Raw genomic sequence first — 18186 nt, 5'->3', positions numbered from 1 at the left:
CTCATTTATGCAATCATTCATTCCACAAATATTTATCAAGCATCTGCCATGAGTCAGGCACACATTCTAGGTACTAGGGATGTAGCCATGCAAAAAAGAGCAAAAATAGGAGATCTGCATTAATTCGAAGCATGGCTAGTCATTTAAACCATTAGAAGGACAATTTAATGTGAGATGACGTTCTAGCTAACTTTGTCAAATACTCTGTGAGAAATCATTGAATTTTGCATCTGTTTGCATTTCTTCTCCAAATAAGATACACTGTAATGGAAAGGATATAGGAATCAGAAAAGAAGCCCCATGTTCTACACCTAGCCTTGCCGAACGCTCGCGGTATACCTGATTGGGTCCCTTCCCGCTGTCTGAACTTCAGTTTCCTCATCCATATAACGAAGGTGTTTTCTAGTTCTACTGCGTATGAGTCTCTGATTCCATGACTGTTTAATTCAGCTGCTAACTGGCAGTCTGTTCACCCCTCTGCTATTTTGCAGGGCCAGAATAGAGCCACTCCATAGTTTTTGTTCTTATTCTGTTTTTTGTTTGTCAGCACATGGAAAAATTGAGATACTTCATTTAACAATCTTGATGTCCAAGTTCTCTTGATAGATAACATGCTCTGGCCACCCAGGGACACCTTCCTCAGGGCAACAGTGGGTCAAGGACTGAGGAGATGTCACTCCCTTCAGACGTTCTCTGGGCTCTCGCGTTTGCAATATTCTCTTTTGCTCTCTTCTGTCTCTTGAGGATCTGCTGCTGAGAGTGTGTCTTCCTAATTCTTAGCATCCTTCACTAGTTCACATTACCTGTCGGTCTCAGATGTAGTGCTGCCCATATAGTGTTTCAGACTTGAAGATCTTCAAAAGGAGAATTCTAGAACCACAACCAAGATGTCTCCCTGAAGACCCTTGAGCTAATTAGAAAATAAATTGGAACCACATGGGAAGCTTTTAAAAAGCACCAATTACCTGGACTCTGCCCCCAGAGATGCTGATTCAGTTGGTGTAAGGTAAAGTAAACACACCATCAGAAGGTTTTAAGAGCTCCCCAGGTGCTTCTAATGTGCAGCTGTAAGCCATTCTGCAGCTTCACATCAATCAAAGTGGTATAATGATCTTGCTGTCTTCGACTCAACAAGAAATCACCTTCAGCATGTCCTAGATCTGAGTATCTGGACTTATCACCATGCCCACGGCTGGCTCCATGGGCATGTGATGGTGTGGTCACTCAGGACTGCATGCTTAGACAGGGCCCTGTGCTTGGGTTCATGCTGTTGTCACCATCTTGAAATTATTGATAATTTTGAACAAGGAACCCTGCATTTTCTTTTGTACTGGACCCTACAAATAATATAGCCTGTCCTGCTTCACACCATTCTGGGGCTGGACTTCTCCAAAAGGCAATCAAACCCTTATCTCTTGGCCTGTAATGGAGATCATGGCAGTGGCATTTCTTAGCATTCTGAAGAAATGAGCTGCCTTTCAAGGGTATTTTCTCCCTCTTTCCCTGTGTTCCTGCCTTGGCTCACATAATAAAAACATCTGTCCTCTTGGAAGAACACTGACACTGCTCACTCATTCCTCCAAGGAGTGACTTTCATCTCACTGGTGAGATAAGGAGAAGGCCCATTAAGGCCCCTGCAGACCCTCACACACTCGCCACTCTCCCCAGCTCCCCCGGACCAGCTCTGCAGGAGAAGGAGTTTCCCCTCTGCCAGGTGCTTTGCATGCTTGGGACTAGTGTAGTGATAGCCCGTGCACGATGCCAGGTTATCAGTGCTATTCTGTCACATACAAGCTCTACAACCTTACTCAACCTGTCTGTGCCCCAGTGTTTTCACCTATAAAATAAGGATATAATAGTATCTACCCGAACGGATTAGTGTAAAATTTAAGCGAGTTTTTATTCCATGTCAAGGACTTAGAACACATATTAAGTGCTAAACATAAAAAAAAAAATTATTAACTTGGAACAGGGTGTGCAATCAGGGAGGGAAAGAGTTGGAAGCCCATTTGAGTCTAGTCCCAAGCCAGGTTTCCAGTTCAAGGTTGCCAGTAATTAGGTTGACCTTTTGAGCCCTGGCTCCTGCATCTCTCTCTCATATGGTTTTGAATCTGGAGAGGAAAGCACATGATTCATATTTCCCTTAGGCCACAACAAAGACCAGTGGTAAGCTTGCTTTTGCTTCTTCTCTAATCCCACTCTCACTGTGCACCTGGGCTCTCGACAATCCCTTAAAACCCCACTCCTCAGGCCCACAGTCTGGAAATGTCACCCTTGGGTCTGGAACCCTCAAGTCAGAAAAGCATTTAGAAATAGAAAGGAGTTAGCAGATCATCTGCCAGATGAGAAGACTAAGTAGAGAAGTCCAAGTTTGCCCAGGTTGTCAGAGGCAGATGAAGAATGAGAATCAAGGCAGTTGCCCTCACCACTGTACCACACTGCTGGGCTTTGTGAGAAATTCTTTTACATCGTGTGTGTGGATGAGGACACATCTGAATGTATGGCTATCCCTCTTCTTCCAACTACTACTGCAGAACAGTGATCTTTGGAGATTAAGTCATACCATAATATTGCATGTGTTGAATGTTAAAGGGGATAGGATAAGACCTGGTTTAGCAATGTGAAGTGAGGTTGGGGAGAAGGGGTGCAGAAGGAAAAAAATAACAAGCAGGCATTCCTTCCCTTGTTTAAAATTGGGCTTACAAGTCTCAGCTGTGAGGGAGGCAGCATCCAGGCAGTGTGGTGAGAAAGGCAGGTCACACCGGGGTCTTCCCTCCAGGAAATAACCTCCTTCTCTCCAGCAGCATTGTTTTCTAATATGGAGGATAATGAACAACACTGTTGATCCAATTTGCTTTTTCTCTCAGTGTAGAACTTTGCCCATGCTGTCAGCTCTTTGGATTTATTGATACTGTAGGGAGTTTGGAGAAACATAGACATTACTTTGGCTTTCGGCTTCTTTGTTTCAAAAGAAATGTTTGAATTGTCCTATTTGACAAAAGTAAAAGAAACTAGGCTTGACACTCAGAATGGCTATTTCTTACATTGAAAGGAAGGAAAAGAAAAGACAAAGGAGGGAATAAAATCGGTTTTTATTCTATGGTTTTCCAATTAATGATATAGAACACCAATGATTTTGGTGGGAAAAGAATTATATAATAAACAAAAATACCCACCTCTAATAATGGAACACTCTTCGTTATTAGCTTGACAGATTTTCCCCGCAAATACCATCAGAGCAGTCGGCCAGAGTAATACTGAAATGTATTAAATATATATTTTTATATATATCTACCACTGATTGTACAGAACAACTCAGGTCAGGCCCCATTAGTGAACACACCTAATACTGTTTTCTAAATTTTCAACAACTATTCAAATAGAAAGCCAGAAAAGAAAAATTGCCTCTCACTGCAAAGCCTTAAAACACACAAAAAGGCACCATATTGCCACTTTAGGGACACATTTGTTCCCTGCTGTTGCTATTTTATATGTCATTTCAGTCCTGCAGTTAGCTATAAAGCAAATCTTTTCTTTTTCCAGAGAGGAATAAGAGCTGCCTGAAGGGAAACAAGAATGGGAAACATCCTTAAAATGACTGATTTACAATTGGCAAAGAGATACAATATGAAAATTATAGCTTTCTCATTTTGAAGGTGGGAGCCTCAGTTCTTACTCTAAAAATACCCCCTGGGGGTCCCCTATTGGCACAAAAGAGAGACTGTCATGAAAGGGCTACTCAGTTTTTCTGAAGGTATGGGAAAATGGTGAAGGGTGTGTGTGTATATGTGTGTGTGCGCGCGTGCTGGGGTGGTAAGGAGATGAATTCAGCAGGGGTTAGGTAGAATTAAAGGGAAATTCAGAGTAGTGAGTGCATGCCACAACTCATTAGGCACCGGAGGTGGTCCAGTCTAAACATAAGCTTGGAATTCAGATACCTTGAGTTGTAATCCCTCTTCTGACAGTGATATATGGTATACCCTTGGGCGATTCCCCTGACTGTGTTTTGACCCTAACTTATCATCTATAATAAGGAAAATAACACCCACTGAAGGGGGATATTGTGGAAATTTATTTATGTTGCCAAAGGGCATGGGGGACCATAGGTGAAAGGTTGAAGATAAGTCAAAGACTCTTTGCCTGTCAGCAACTATTGTGTAGCTCACGTGTAGTTCCCCTGGGTTTAAACTCTTCTTCAAAACCTTCCCCAATACCCCTCTGGTGTATGGCCAAATGAAAAAGACTCTGAATCCTTTCTTAAAGAATAAGGGGAGAATTTACACAACCCGATGTGATAGTAGGGCTCCAAGATGGCTCCATTGATCCTCATTTCCTTGTATTCTCTCTTTTGTGCCGTCCCTTTCACATTGAATCACAGCTCACCTATCTACCCAATAGACTATGGCAAAAGTGTATGACTTCCAAGACTAACTTATAAAACGCATTTCAGTTTTTACCTTGGAATCCACTTCAGATTGCTTTCTCAGTGGGAAGCCAGCTGTCATGTCATAAGGATATTCAAAAAGGCCCAGGAAGAGGCCTAAGTAGAAAAGAATCAACTTATCAGAACCAGCTTGTGAGTACATGAGTGAGCCACCTTGCAAATGTATTTTCCAGCCACAGTCAAGCCTTCAGATAACAGCAGTCCCATTTGCAAATAGATAACCAACCCTATGTGCAAATAGGTAACTAATCTACCTACAGTAAACTAGGGTTGGGGTAATCCTGGTGCCATTCTACTGAATAATTTACCTTCAAGCTACCGTAAACTTTGACAGAATGTTTAGTCTAGATATTGTGAATCTTCTCAGAAGGCCATGAATCTACTGATGATTCATCCATCCTTTAATTCACCAAATATTTATTAATCATCTAGCTATTGGGTTCTAAGATTCTGCAATAGGCTCTGGAAGATAAGAGTTGGTTAAACCAAGCATATTTAAGACATCAAGGAGAAGCTAATTCAATGTTGAAGAATCAGGAAGGACTGCTCTAAGGCAGGGACACTTAAGGACGTTTCTCAAAGGTCAGGTAGAAGTTATCAAAGTGAAGTAGAGGAAAGGTAGGAAGGGCTGCAGCATGAAGAGGAACGAACGGCACACGCAAAGACCAATGGAGCTGCACTGTATAAATCAGAGGGCCCTGAGTGCACTAACCTTGGCTATAGAGAAAATGATTTTTTTCCCTTTCATTTGCACCTTAGGTAAATAACCCTTTTCTAACATAATTAACCTTTTCCCTATGAGAAATGTTCGACTCCGCAAGCTGTAAAACAAGCAATGAAACAAGAAGGCTTCATTTCTACGTTGATACCCTTTAATTCTTTCCCCAAGTTATCTGCTCTCATCCAGATTCGTGTGCTCTTCATTCCCTTTTGCAAGTATTGTAGGGAAGTGACTTGTACCTCAGGGAAAGTGCTGAGAGCATTGTGGTCATTAATGAAATAACCAAGGTCTTTCAAGATGATATGTCATCTTCTCCCAGATGCCTCTTCTGGCTCTTCCAAATAGAGTATGGTTCCTTAAGGCCTCCAGTAGACCACATTCATAGGGGTAATCACAGAACTCCTACACTGGATTGTCACCTGTTAGATCATCTGTTGCTTCCCTAATTAGAGGGAAAATCTGGTGCCTCAGTCTTAGATGATATCTCTATTATTCCAGTGTCTGGCACACTCACAGTAGGACCAAAGAAATGAAAACGACCCTCTTCATTTTCTCTTAAACTATCCTATTCTTCTCATTTAATGCTTTCTTTATCATTGTTTGAAAGTATTCATGCATATACATTTATTATTATTATTTTTGGTTCGCTGGTTCAATATTACTGACACATACACCCCGATACATACATTGATTATTCTTTAATTATTACAGAATCATTAAGATTCTGTAGTAATTGGAAACTTGCATGCTTGTATCACACTATTTACAAAGTATACCTGGTATACAATGCTGGGCAGTTAGTTGGCTTTCAATAAATGTATTTTTAAATAACAAGATAATTTAGTGATTGCTGTTGAGTTTAAAAAAAAAAAATCAATGTGGTTCTACATTCTTGTGTACTTGTGAATTTTTCTTATGACCTTCTTAGAAAATTGATCTCAGATACCAATAACATAGATGCCATTTCTCAGTGAAGTGTAAAGAGTTTTAATTTGGTTTCAATAAATTCATTTTTATTAGGCTTATTATCCACCAGCCCATTTTCAAAAGAACACTCAAAGATCCTTATAAATATGCAAAACCAAAGTCTGTATGTTTTTGCATGAACTAAAAAAAAATAGACATAACTGTCCGGGCAACAAAACAAGACCCCATCTCTACAAAAAATAAAAATAAAAAACAGCCAGGCATGGTGGAATGTGCCTGTGGTCCTAGCTACTTCGGAGTCTGAGACAGAAGGATTGCTTGAGTCCAGGAGTTCCAGACTGCAGTGAGCTATGATCACACCACTGCACTCCAGCCTGGGTGACAGAGTGAGACTCTGTCTCAAAAAAAAAAAAAAATTCCATTACTATGTAAGTATTGGATTAACACTTAACAAAGTAGCAATGGATTGGTAAGTGAAATAGAAAAATCCCCTAGCATGTGTACAAGGCATTGTGTTTTTACACTATGTCTAATGAACATAATGCCTTTGACACAAATCTAAAGTTATTAGCCTTGGATTTCTTTCTGCAAGCTAGGAGTGTGAAAGCAGAGCTGCAGGTTTCGTCCTTAAGAAGGAATGTGTGTGTTTGTGGTTGGCAGCAAAACGGTTTCAGCAGGGACCTAATCAGACATCTCTTCTTCACACAGCCGACTGGCAGGTGGAGGTGAGAACACAAACAAGCAGATGCTCCTGAGGCACAGAGGAGGAGCTTGTGTGGCAGGGTCTGAGGAGACAGAGGTCTTCTGGAATGAGGGGTGAACTGTTGGCCATTAGCCTTAAGGAACCTAACTCAACTGTGGCTGACATTTCTTAAAGAGAGTAATGGAGAAATGACAGAAGTGCAAGCTTTGGCCAAAAGGAAACGCTCTCCAGCCTTTCTGGATAGTAACTCCTAGGACAGATAAATGGGCAGTGGGGGGCTGAAAATAAAAACGGGGATCCTAGGCCACCCACATATACTAGGGATGGATCAGTGAAAAGCTGGAAGTGTTTCATAAGGTCTTCCTCAAAGGAGAAATTTACATATGGGATCACTCTGAGAATTTCAAAAAGACAATATCTAGGTAGAGAGATTATTTATAGAGTTGTATGCTTATCTATTTAGAATAAATTACATATTTCTGATTCTAAATATAACCCTTCAGTTAGAAAAGCGATTTTTATTTCTTCTTCAACTGTTATTTTAGATTTACGGGATACAAATACAGATCTGTTAAATGAGCATATTGTGTGATGCTGAGGTTTAGGATTTGGAACCCATTACCCAGACAGGGAGCGTAGTATGCAATAGGCAGTTTTTTTTTTCCACCCACAATGCCCTTTCTCCTCCCCCATCTAGTAGTCCACAGTGTCTGTTGTTCCCATCTTTATGTCCCATCTATGTGTACTCAATGTTTAGCTGCCACTTATAAGTGAGAACATGCAGTATTTGGTTTTCCATCCCTTGTTAATTCACTTAGAATAATGGCCTCCAGCTGTACCCATGTTGTTTCAAACGACGTGATTTTGTTCTTTTTATCTCCATATAGTATTCCATGGTATATATTTACAACATTTTCATTATCCAGTCCACTATCAATGGGCACCTATGTTGATTTCCTGTCTTTGTTGTTTTGAATAACATGGCAATGAACATATGCGTGCATGGGTCTCTTTGGTAGAATGATTTATTTTCCTTTGGGTACATACCCAGTAATGTGATGTTTTGGTTTAGAACTGTAGTCATAAGGCCACAGGCTACAGAAAGCAGAAACTGAATTAATAACTGTAAATTCGGTTTTATCACGTGTACAATGAGGATGATCAGAACTAAATCATAATCTGATGTTACAAAAAGATAAATATAAAGCATCCCACACCAAGTTTGGTCTTAATCAGTAGTCCATGAATCTTCAAAGGATACTTTAAATAAGTGGCATTAAGATTACTAGCCAATCAGTTAGCTGTTAAAATATATGTATTTTAGTCTTGTGATATACCAATTATAGTCAATATTTGATTTCTGCAATTATTCAGTGGGTATTTATTGAGGACCTATCATGTTCCAGGTATTATGCCAAGATATGAATCAATAAGGTATGCCTTCTGCAGTCAAGAAACTCAACATTGTAATGGTCTAGGCCTTGGTCTTGACTTCAAAACATATATTTTCTTGATGAGTGCCTCCACACATAGCTCATTCAAAAATGAGGACATTTTAAGTCATTTCTATGTGAATTCAAAAGAATTGAGCCTATTTGGATGCATTCATTTCAATGTTAAAAGATCCACAACACCTCAGAAAAATAATTAATGTGAGCATCATAAAGTCCTGATTTTGAAAGAGCTGAATAGTTTTAGTTTCTCAATCTGTCTCATTACTCAACAGTAATGACACAGTGCCTTGTCACTGCCTCTCTTAGCTTGTACTTTTACCAGAGAGGGATTATTGTGTCTTAAAGGGCATGTCTTCAACCCTCTTTTAAGCTCGGCGTTCAGAGTTTCCTAGCCTCATGGAGATTATAGGAACTACGACAATTATTTAATCCATTCCCTTTACTGTATCAATGAAGAAGTTAGGATACAGAAGCCTGAAATGGTTTGCCTCAAGATATCAAATTCAGCTACTCACATAACTAGAAATGGAACTCAATTCTTTCTGAAATCTTTTCCAGAATTAACCAGAAGAACTATGGAAAGATGCCCAATCACATCACTAAATTATTTGAATAAGTAGAGCAGCCAACAAGGTCCATAGCAAGTGGAAAGTTAGGTTCATAACTCTCACAATTAAGTGCTAAATATTAAAAAATGCAATAGACCTAGTCATGTTGTACCCTATTGTTTAAAATGTCTGTGTCTGAGAAATTGCCAGGGGATTCTCAGCTGAGATTCTGGCCATTTGCCATGTTATAATACACTGGGAAAAGAAAGGAATGCATGATACAGGAAGACCTGGGCTTCCATTCCCAGAAGATTATTTCTTCTGTTTGCACAAGGGAGAGAATGAAACCATGTGACAGACTCAATTTTCTATATTTCTCAAAGACATGAAAACCTCTACCCTCTTGCTATTTTGAACTATTTATTCTATAGTAGGGTGTCTCAACCTAGGCACTATTAATATTTTGGGCTGGATAATTCTTTGTTGCTTGGCTGTCTTCTGTACTGTAGGATATTAAGCAACATCCCCGGCCTCTACCTGGTGGATACCAGCAGTATCCTTCCCTGCCATTTGCGACAATCAAAATATGCTTCCAGACATTGCTCAATGTCTTTTGGGGAACAAAATATTCCCTGTGAGAACCAATGGTCTAGAAAATAAAAGAAGTCCAATCTTGCTCCAGATGAGAAAGGAAAGTTGATAATTGGATAGCATCATGGTCCCTCATCAGTGACACAAACAATGCCGGCAGGTCTTTTCACCAGAGGGAAAGAAGAGATTCCTGCCTCATGGCCATAGAGTTTGACCACTAGAAGAAACTCTATACACTTCTACTAACAGAAAGGGTGGGAGTGGGGAGAATACAGAAAAATCCTTCTGTCTCATTTTCAGACTATTGGAGTCCTAACCCTTTAATCCACCGCCATATAAATGTAACTTATTTATTAATTTATGGAATATAGAATGGCTAATATTTCCCCTAGAATAGATATTTTTTGTGATTAGGGTGGTATACAGGGGAGAAAAAACACTTGGGGCATAGCTTTCAAAGATGCTTTCAAACACCAATGTTTTCAGTTAAGGTTTCCATTATGTTTCACTTTGGTTAATCATTATTTAGCTGATTGTGGTGGTGAATTTTAAGTGTCAGCTTGGCTAGGCTATGGTGCCTGGTTTTGGTCAAACACCAGTCTACATGTTCCTGTGGAGATATTTTTTTAGATGTGATGAACATTTAAATCAGTAGACTTTGAGTAAAGTAGATTCTGCTTCATGATGCATGTGGGTCTCATCCAATCAGTTGAAGGCCTTAAGAAAAATACTGAGGTCTCCTGAAGAGGAAGGAATTCTGCCTCTTGACTCCCTTTCAACTTAAGACTACAGCATCAACTTCTGATAGAATTTCCATCCTGATGGCCTGCCCTATAGATTTCTGACTTCCCAACTCCTACAAATCACCAGAAGCAATTTCTTAAATTCTCCTCTTCCTCTTCCTCTCTCTCTATATCCTACTGGTTCCATTTACCTGAAGAAACCTTTCAAATGCACTTACTATCTAGTATTTGTACTAATTTCAGGTCATTTTCAACCTTTCTAATATTAGATTTTATAAATCCTTTGGATAAACAAAGTTTTAAACAAAAGTAGGCAGCTAAAATACCACATGAACATTGGTGCATTATTTGCCAAATCTAATATGAGATTTGATAACCTAAAATTGACCAAAATTTTTTTGAAGTAGAAGGTTCAGAAGAGCTTTTCTGATGAATATTTGAAAGAATATCAGCCAAAGTTTATTTTATTTGTTTTGCTCTTAACCAGTAGCCCTACATTTAAGTGACCTAATGGAGTACATCACTTAGGATGGAAACATTTTATTTTCTTCCTATTAATGCATTTACATCCACATACTGATATATATATATATATATATATAAACAAAATATATATATATATTTTTAAAATTGGTTTATATGTATGTATTTGTTAATTATATATATTTGAAAACAGGATAATTCCCTTTTAACCAGAGTAACCATTTGAATAATCAACTTTTAAAAATTAGTTGCTTCTATCCATAGATACAGCAGTCTATTATACCTGTGTAGCCCACAAGAGGGTATTTTGATAGGTTAGACATCAAGATCTGGTTTGCTCTTCTTTTTCATTCTAGGATGACTTGTAATATCTCAAGCATTGTTTTCAAACTTGTGGTTCATGAAACATGCACATCAGAAATATAAAGATGCTTCTTTTTATTATTATTTTTTTCTTTTGAGACAGAGTCTCACTCTGTCACCCAGGCTGGAGTGCAGTGGTGTGATTTCAGCTCACTGCAACCTCTGCCTCCCTGTTCAAGCAATTCTCCTGCCTCAGTCTTGCAAGTAGCTGGGACTACAGGCATGTGCCACTATGCCCAGCTAAATTTTGTATTTTTAGTAGAGATGGATTTCACCATGTTGGCCAGGCTGGTCTCGAACTCCTGACCTCAAGTGATCCCTCCACCTCAACCTCCCAAAGTGCTGGGATTATAGGCATGAGCCACCGTACCTGGCCTAAAGGTGCTTCTTAAAACTCAAGTTCATGTTTATAGAATTCAGGAATCTGCTTGTCCTACGAGTAGCCCAGCTGATTCAATGCACACGGAAGTCTGAAGATAACTAAACTAGAAAGAAGAGCTGGGTTAAATGTTTTTTGTGGGATACAGATATTTCTTTAATCTATAAACTAACAAGTTACATGTCTCTTGGGACTGATATAATATAGAAATCCAGAGAGCTTCAGGGTTGGTTATGGAACATCTAACTAAAAGCTTCTTGGAAACCCCAATATTTAGAATTTCTATAATACAAGTACTGAATAAAATTTGGTCACCAGATCACAGGGCCAGATCTTTGGAAGAAATTAACAAAAGCCCTGTTAATAAGAATATAGGAAGCTACAACCTCAGAAAAGTCTCAAAGAGAGACAATATAAAATTCACAGATGTATAACCCAAGTAAACATACAATTTCTTTAAAATTCATATAATATCCTAATATTAGCAGATAATAAAAAGTAATTGATAATAAACTAATATGGGTCTTCATTCTTAAAATAACTGTGAATTACACAGTGGTCACATCCCTAGAAAAATGGAAGTGTATTAAAACCGTGAAAAACTGCTGTTTATATACGAAGCATTGTTAAATGAGTACCTTCAGATAATTAACAAGTTTTCCACCTAGACATAATGCCCAGGAGGACATTGGAAGGTTGTGTGGGATACAACACAGTTGTTCATTGTAGGACCCTCCTGTACAGTGTAAGATGTCTAAAACTGGCCTGCATCTACAAAATGCCAGGGCCCATCATTATGGAAAAGTTAAAGAAGTCCTGTATTTTTTTTGACCACCTCTACATTATCGCTTCTTTATCAATTCTTTTTCATCACATCCCATAAGAGTTATACAATCTCCAGCAGGTAAGGAACCTCAAAACCCACTTTATCTCACTTAGTGCTTGAATCTCCTCTGCAACATCTCCACCAAGTGGTTGTCTGACCTCGTGTCCTAAATTTGGCTATTCACACACCACCTTGATGATATCTGAATAGCTCAATTCCCTTCTTTTCTTGTATCCCTAAAAAGCATATGATGGTGAATACAGAATGTCAATTCACACAAAACCACACTAGCAGTCTATATCTGCTATGAGTAGTACAGATGGTTTTGATAAAAGCTTTACTTATTAAAGGCTTGAAACAATTGTGGACATGCTTGAACACATTATCTATAGTTCTTACTATTTTCCATTTGTGTGTGAAATCGTGGGTTTGATGTGCTATTTGTTTTTTATATATATATATATCTTAGTAAACACAAATGTATAACAAATTGAAAAGATGAGCTGTATACCACCAAAATCATCTTGCAGTCCACACTTTGGGTATCACTGGTCTATTCCATTCTCAAATATTTATGATGTGACTTTTATGTGAACTTATGAAAATGTTGAGGAAATGCTAACCTTAAGGCCTATATATGCACTTATTCTTCCAACAATGCCCTGAGGCTGAGATCACGCCCAGGCCTCAGCCTGAAGTCCTCTTCCTGTTGTTAGTCCTTTCTTTAGCTCAAATACACTTGTCTGTACAACATTTTATCTCTCAAACTACTTTAGTCATAAATAGACAACGTCTCCTCTCCAGGTCTTTTTTGTAGAGTTCTGGCCTCCTTTTCAACTCCCTCTCTTCTAGAAATCAGCTAGTGCTTATCTCTGTTCAGCTGTTCTTATGAAGAACATGGACTCTCTTTGCCCTCCAGGTCCTGGGAAGCTTCAACTTTTCGCCCTGTCACAAAGGAAAGATGAAGAAACATGATCTGAATTGCCATGCACAGGGAGTCATACCTCTTGCTTTTTTGTTTATCCCTGAGGCTGCACAGTCAGACTGTTTGGATACAAGCGAAGGTTTAAGATTCCTTTAATACCTGTGACCTTTCCATACAGTCAAGGCATGAGAATTAAGAGAAACAAAATCTTCCAAGTATTTATCATGACTTGAGACTGAGTAATAAGCTTTCCCGTGATTGTCAGTTCCAAATGAAGCTATTGGGTACAGAAATGGTAGCCGCCCTTTTGAGATTGGACTTCTTTTTTAAATGCCTCCACTGTTACCAGGAACAGATGATTTTATTCTGCAATCCTACTAGAGAAGATATAATTCCATGCCCAAGAAAGTCCTTCCCAGAAAATTCTATTTGCCCCTTCTTATTAACTGCTTCTGTAATAATCAAGCAGCTTGCATCTTCAGTCAGTCAACACATATTTATCAAATGTATTTTGTACACACGTTACTCTACTAGTTGCTGCTCTGGGAAAACCACAGCTGTAAAATGTTGGAGAAAATGTGTTTTACCTAAATTCTTTGTGGCGGATTGGCTGCCCCTACAGACATCTTAGAAGGGTGTGGAAAACCCAAAATATGAAAGAGAAAAATCTGGAACTCTGGATGGGCAATCTAATAAGGGCAGAGGGCACCAAGATCAACAGAGTAAGAAAGTGGGGAGAAGGGGTATATACATTCTCTGCAACGTGACTACTCATACTCAGCCCTCCCCAAAACTCCATCAATTTTTCTGAAACTCATGAAATGCCTGTTGGAAATGGATGTCTTAAGGAAATAATAAGGGCATCTGAGTTTTACACCTGGAGTCATATGGGGTAAAGCAGAGACAATGCTTATAGGTACACGAATCAGAGGCACAGGGAGGCATCAGGTGACCCATGGGCTGCTAAAGCATCCTTGCTTTAAAAGATCTTGAAATCTATTGAAGGAGAAAAGTTACCTACTCATAAGCCTAAAGATATAATGAAATACATAAGTGCCAAAACAGTGACTGTGAAATTACAGTTTAGTTGCTATTCAGAGGAAGGAGAGAATCCTTGTGAGTGGAAAAGTTCAAGAAAAGCATCATGGCAAGATATTTGAACTGGCTTTTAGGGTTAATTTTTTACTTTGGATATCAGTGGCTTCACAAATATGCATTAGTAGCAGGGGAAAGGGGGATTAAAAATGATTGTTAGAATGAATTAAATGACTACCATTATTTCATGGTTAAGTCATTTGTGTGAATGTTAGTTGATCTTAAATATGATTTTTAAATTTTTTTTATTTCAATAGTTTTGAGGTACAGGTGGTTTTTGGTTACATGAATAAATTCTTTAGTGGTGATTTCTGAGATATTAATGCACCTGTCACCTGAGTAGTATACACTGTTTTCAATATGTAGTCTTTCATCCCTCACGTCCCTTCCAATCTTCCCTCTCAAGTCCCCAAAGTCCATTATATCATTCTTATTCCTTTGCAACCTCATACATACCTCCCACTTATAAGTGAGAACATATGATATTTGGTTTTCTATTCCAGAGTTACTTCACTTAGAATAATGGCCTCTAGCTCCATCCTAGTTGTGGCAAAAGATTATTTCATTCCTTTTTATAGCTGAGTAGTATTCCCATATATATATATAGACTTTTTTCACTGTTGGTCTTTGGAGATATATATATATACACACACACACACACACACACAAAATATATACCACATTTTCGTTATTCACTCATTGGTTCATGGGCACCTGGGTTGGTTCCATATTTTTGCAATTGCAAATTGTGCTGCTGTGAACATGCATGTGTAGGCGTCTTTTTCATATAATAACTTCTTTTTCTTTGGTTAGATGCTCAGTACTAGGATTGTTGGATTGAATGGTAGCTCTACTTTTAGTTCTTAAATAAGATATTTTAAATAAGACATGAATCCATGGGTAAGTTACAAAAAGTGATTCTCCAAAGAGAGAGCAGAAATATTTCCATTTCTCGAGTTTTAGTACATTCAAAGTTTGAAGAAGTGCCCCATTAAATTCATAAAAATGACTACTTCTCAAATCTCGAGGAGACATTTGCACTCCCATGCAAAATAGCCAAGAGGCGGAAACAACCTAAATGTCCACCAATCAATGGATGGATAAAGAAGATGTATATATGTTCAACAGAGTATTATTTAGCCTTTAAGAAGGACATTCTGACACATGTTAAAGTGTGGATAAACCTTAAGAACATTATGCTAAATGAAATAAGTCACAGAAGGACTTCACTTACATGAGGTATCTAAAATTGTCAAATTCAAAGAATCAGAAAGTAGAATAGTAATTACCATAGGCTGGTGGATAAGGGAAAATGAGTAGTTACTGTTCAATGAGTATAGAGTTTCAGCATATAAGTAAAAATAGTTCTGGAGATCTGCTGTACAACAATGTGCATAGACTTAACAATACTGTACTATTCTCTCAGACATTTAAAAGGACAAATTGCATGTTGTGTTATTTAGCACAATTTAAAAATGCAGTATGTTTTAAATGCTTACATTGTGTGAATACCGTTTTCATCACATCACACAGATAATAATAGTCAATGTTTATTAATAGTTTCTGTTGCTTAAAAGGGCATATTCTCATTGCACCCTTACAAATCCATAAGGTGCTTGTTATTATCCCTATCACACAGTTGAGGAGACTCAGTCAGGGAGATTATGCGTGGTGCCTGAAGTCACACAGTACTAAGATGTGGAGCCAGAATTGGAAACCAGGTAGCTTACTCCAGAACCCATGCTCTCAATTAATATACCATAAAACTGCTGGTATATTCTCATCCAGAGAAAATGTTACTCTCTAAATTTAAAGTCTTTCAGAAATGTGACTCTATTTTCTGTCATAGGCTTTGAAGAGACATGCAAACGAACAACTTAGGTACAACTGCATGTTTAGAAGAATTATATTCTTAAATTTTAGTCACTAGGACCAGGAGTTGGGGATCAACCCCTGACATAGAAAAGCCTCAAAAGAAACATTCTCCATATCCAAAGACCAACAGTGAATGCCTAAACTTCTGTCCTGAGCTCTGTCCCTCAGGCATCAAATTATATATTCACACAAGCATGGAATAAAATTACACCAACTAATTGTGTTCTGCGGCTCCTCATAGGTTACCATGAATGCAAAGGGACAGCATTTCTGGTAATTAAGTCTCAAAATCAGCTCCCCATTAAAATAAATGAAGAAAGTTCATTTTTCCTAATGATACTGTATTAGTCTGCCTGCTTATTCTGCAAAATTAGCAGAGATTAATTTACATTCTCAAAAACGACGGGTGAGGGAAAATGGAAATGCCTCATGGAAAAGAAGGCAAATTTAGGTCATGGCTAGAGATCTCAATCAAATGGGCCAAAAGACAGTTTATTTATATCTACTAAATCCCAACTGCTAGCATCTGACCACAGCATGACAAGCTTGGAATAGGGAAACCTGGACTGTACTTCAGTTTTGCCCCTTACTAGCACCATGCCCTTGGAAAAGGTGTTTGACCTCTCCGAGTTTCACTAACCTCACCACTGAAATAAGGATCATCTGCTAAACTCACAAGGCTGGGGTGTGGGTGGAGGGTGGTGTCTTCATGGATACAATATGTGTAGAAGTCCTTTTTGGACTCCAGAAGCTATAAATGATGCAACCGTATTTATTAATCATTAATATGAACAGAGCCAACCATTTCTATATTATTAACACTGCTTCTACCCTAATGATTCAATTCAGACGACAAATTTACAAAGCACTTCACACCAAGAGCTGAGGATCAGGGCCACTTGGTTCTTCCCGACACAGTGCCTCCAAGCCAAAATTGGTAGAACCAATAGTTCTACTCTTAAAGCAGGACCCCTCTAGCCTTCCATTATCTGGATGAAAATGAGCTTACTAATTTAGAAACACAAGTGAGTGTAATCTAGGCTAACCAAATTAATTCTTCTCTAATTATTGAGAACATTAAATGCCACAAGCTGATCTCAAAATGTTAGTAAAATAAGTTAAATTGTTTTGAAAGGCAGGAAATGTGATAATGTGGTAGAAATTGGGAAAAACGAGACAGAATTGAAATATTATATTAATCAAGTACTAACTGTGGTTTGAGTGGGTGAATGCAAGAGAAGACCTTTCTTCCTTCTATTGCTATAAGGGAGTATGCCAAGATGGTAGACAGAAGCAGCTCAAAGTGTAAAGAAGGAACCAACCCACTGGGGGAACAAGTATATGCTCTTCTGAAAATGGACTATTTCTGTCCCTGTAAGCTCACATGTAGTACACAGAACCCAGAACCCCTAGCTTTCCTGGAACTCTTATTAAAAATTGATTATTGACAATGAATGTAAAGCATAAGAAAACTGAGTAGAAAAATTCTGTATCATATAATTACTTGGACACTTAAAAAACAGTGGCTTGAAAGAATCATCTTTTTAACATCCCATTATCCATCTTCACTCCTCTTAAATTCCCATTTTCTTTTCATCATATCCCCATGTCTTCCTTGATATTTAAAGTTTTTCTCCAAAAATTATATATTTTTCATAAATTTTCTCTGAAAGTTTATTTGTAGCTAATGGATATAAATATTTAAATGTGTGTTTATACATATCAATAGTATAACAAGAATTAGTGTAAGTTTTTAAATTAGAAACTGTCTATAATTTGATTTTGTTGAATCTGACAATTATTTTTTAAATCATATACTTATATATAAATATTTGCAGTGCAGTTTACATACAATTTTGAGTTCTATTGTTTTATGTAACACTATCTTATAAATATTTCCATGTTAGATTTCTCCCAGTAGAAGCGATCAATGGTCATATCTTAAACAACAGGTAGATTAGCCAGCTTTCTGGAATATCTTGGATACTTTTTTATTCTAAAAATTTAATTATAATCAATAGAACAACATTGGTAATAACAAGGATAGTGATAACAGTGGCTCACAGAGTTGCCACATATGGTTGTGTACTTTGAACGTGGCACAATTCT

Source organism: Chlorocebus sabaeus, chromosome 15 (assembly GCF_047675955.1).
Source record: "Chlorocebus sabaeus isolate Y175 chromosome 15, mChlSab1.0.hap1, whole genome shotgun sequence".
NCBI lineage: Eukaryota > Metazoa > Chordata > Mammalia > Primates > Cercopithecidae > Chlorocebus > Chlorocebus sabaeus.
This window is presented reverse-complemented; position numbering follows the sequence as displayed.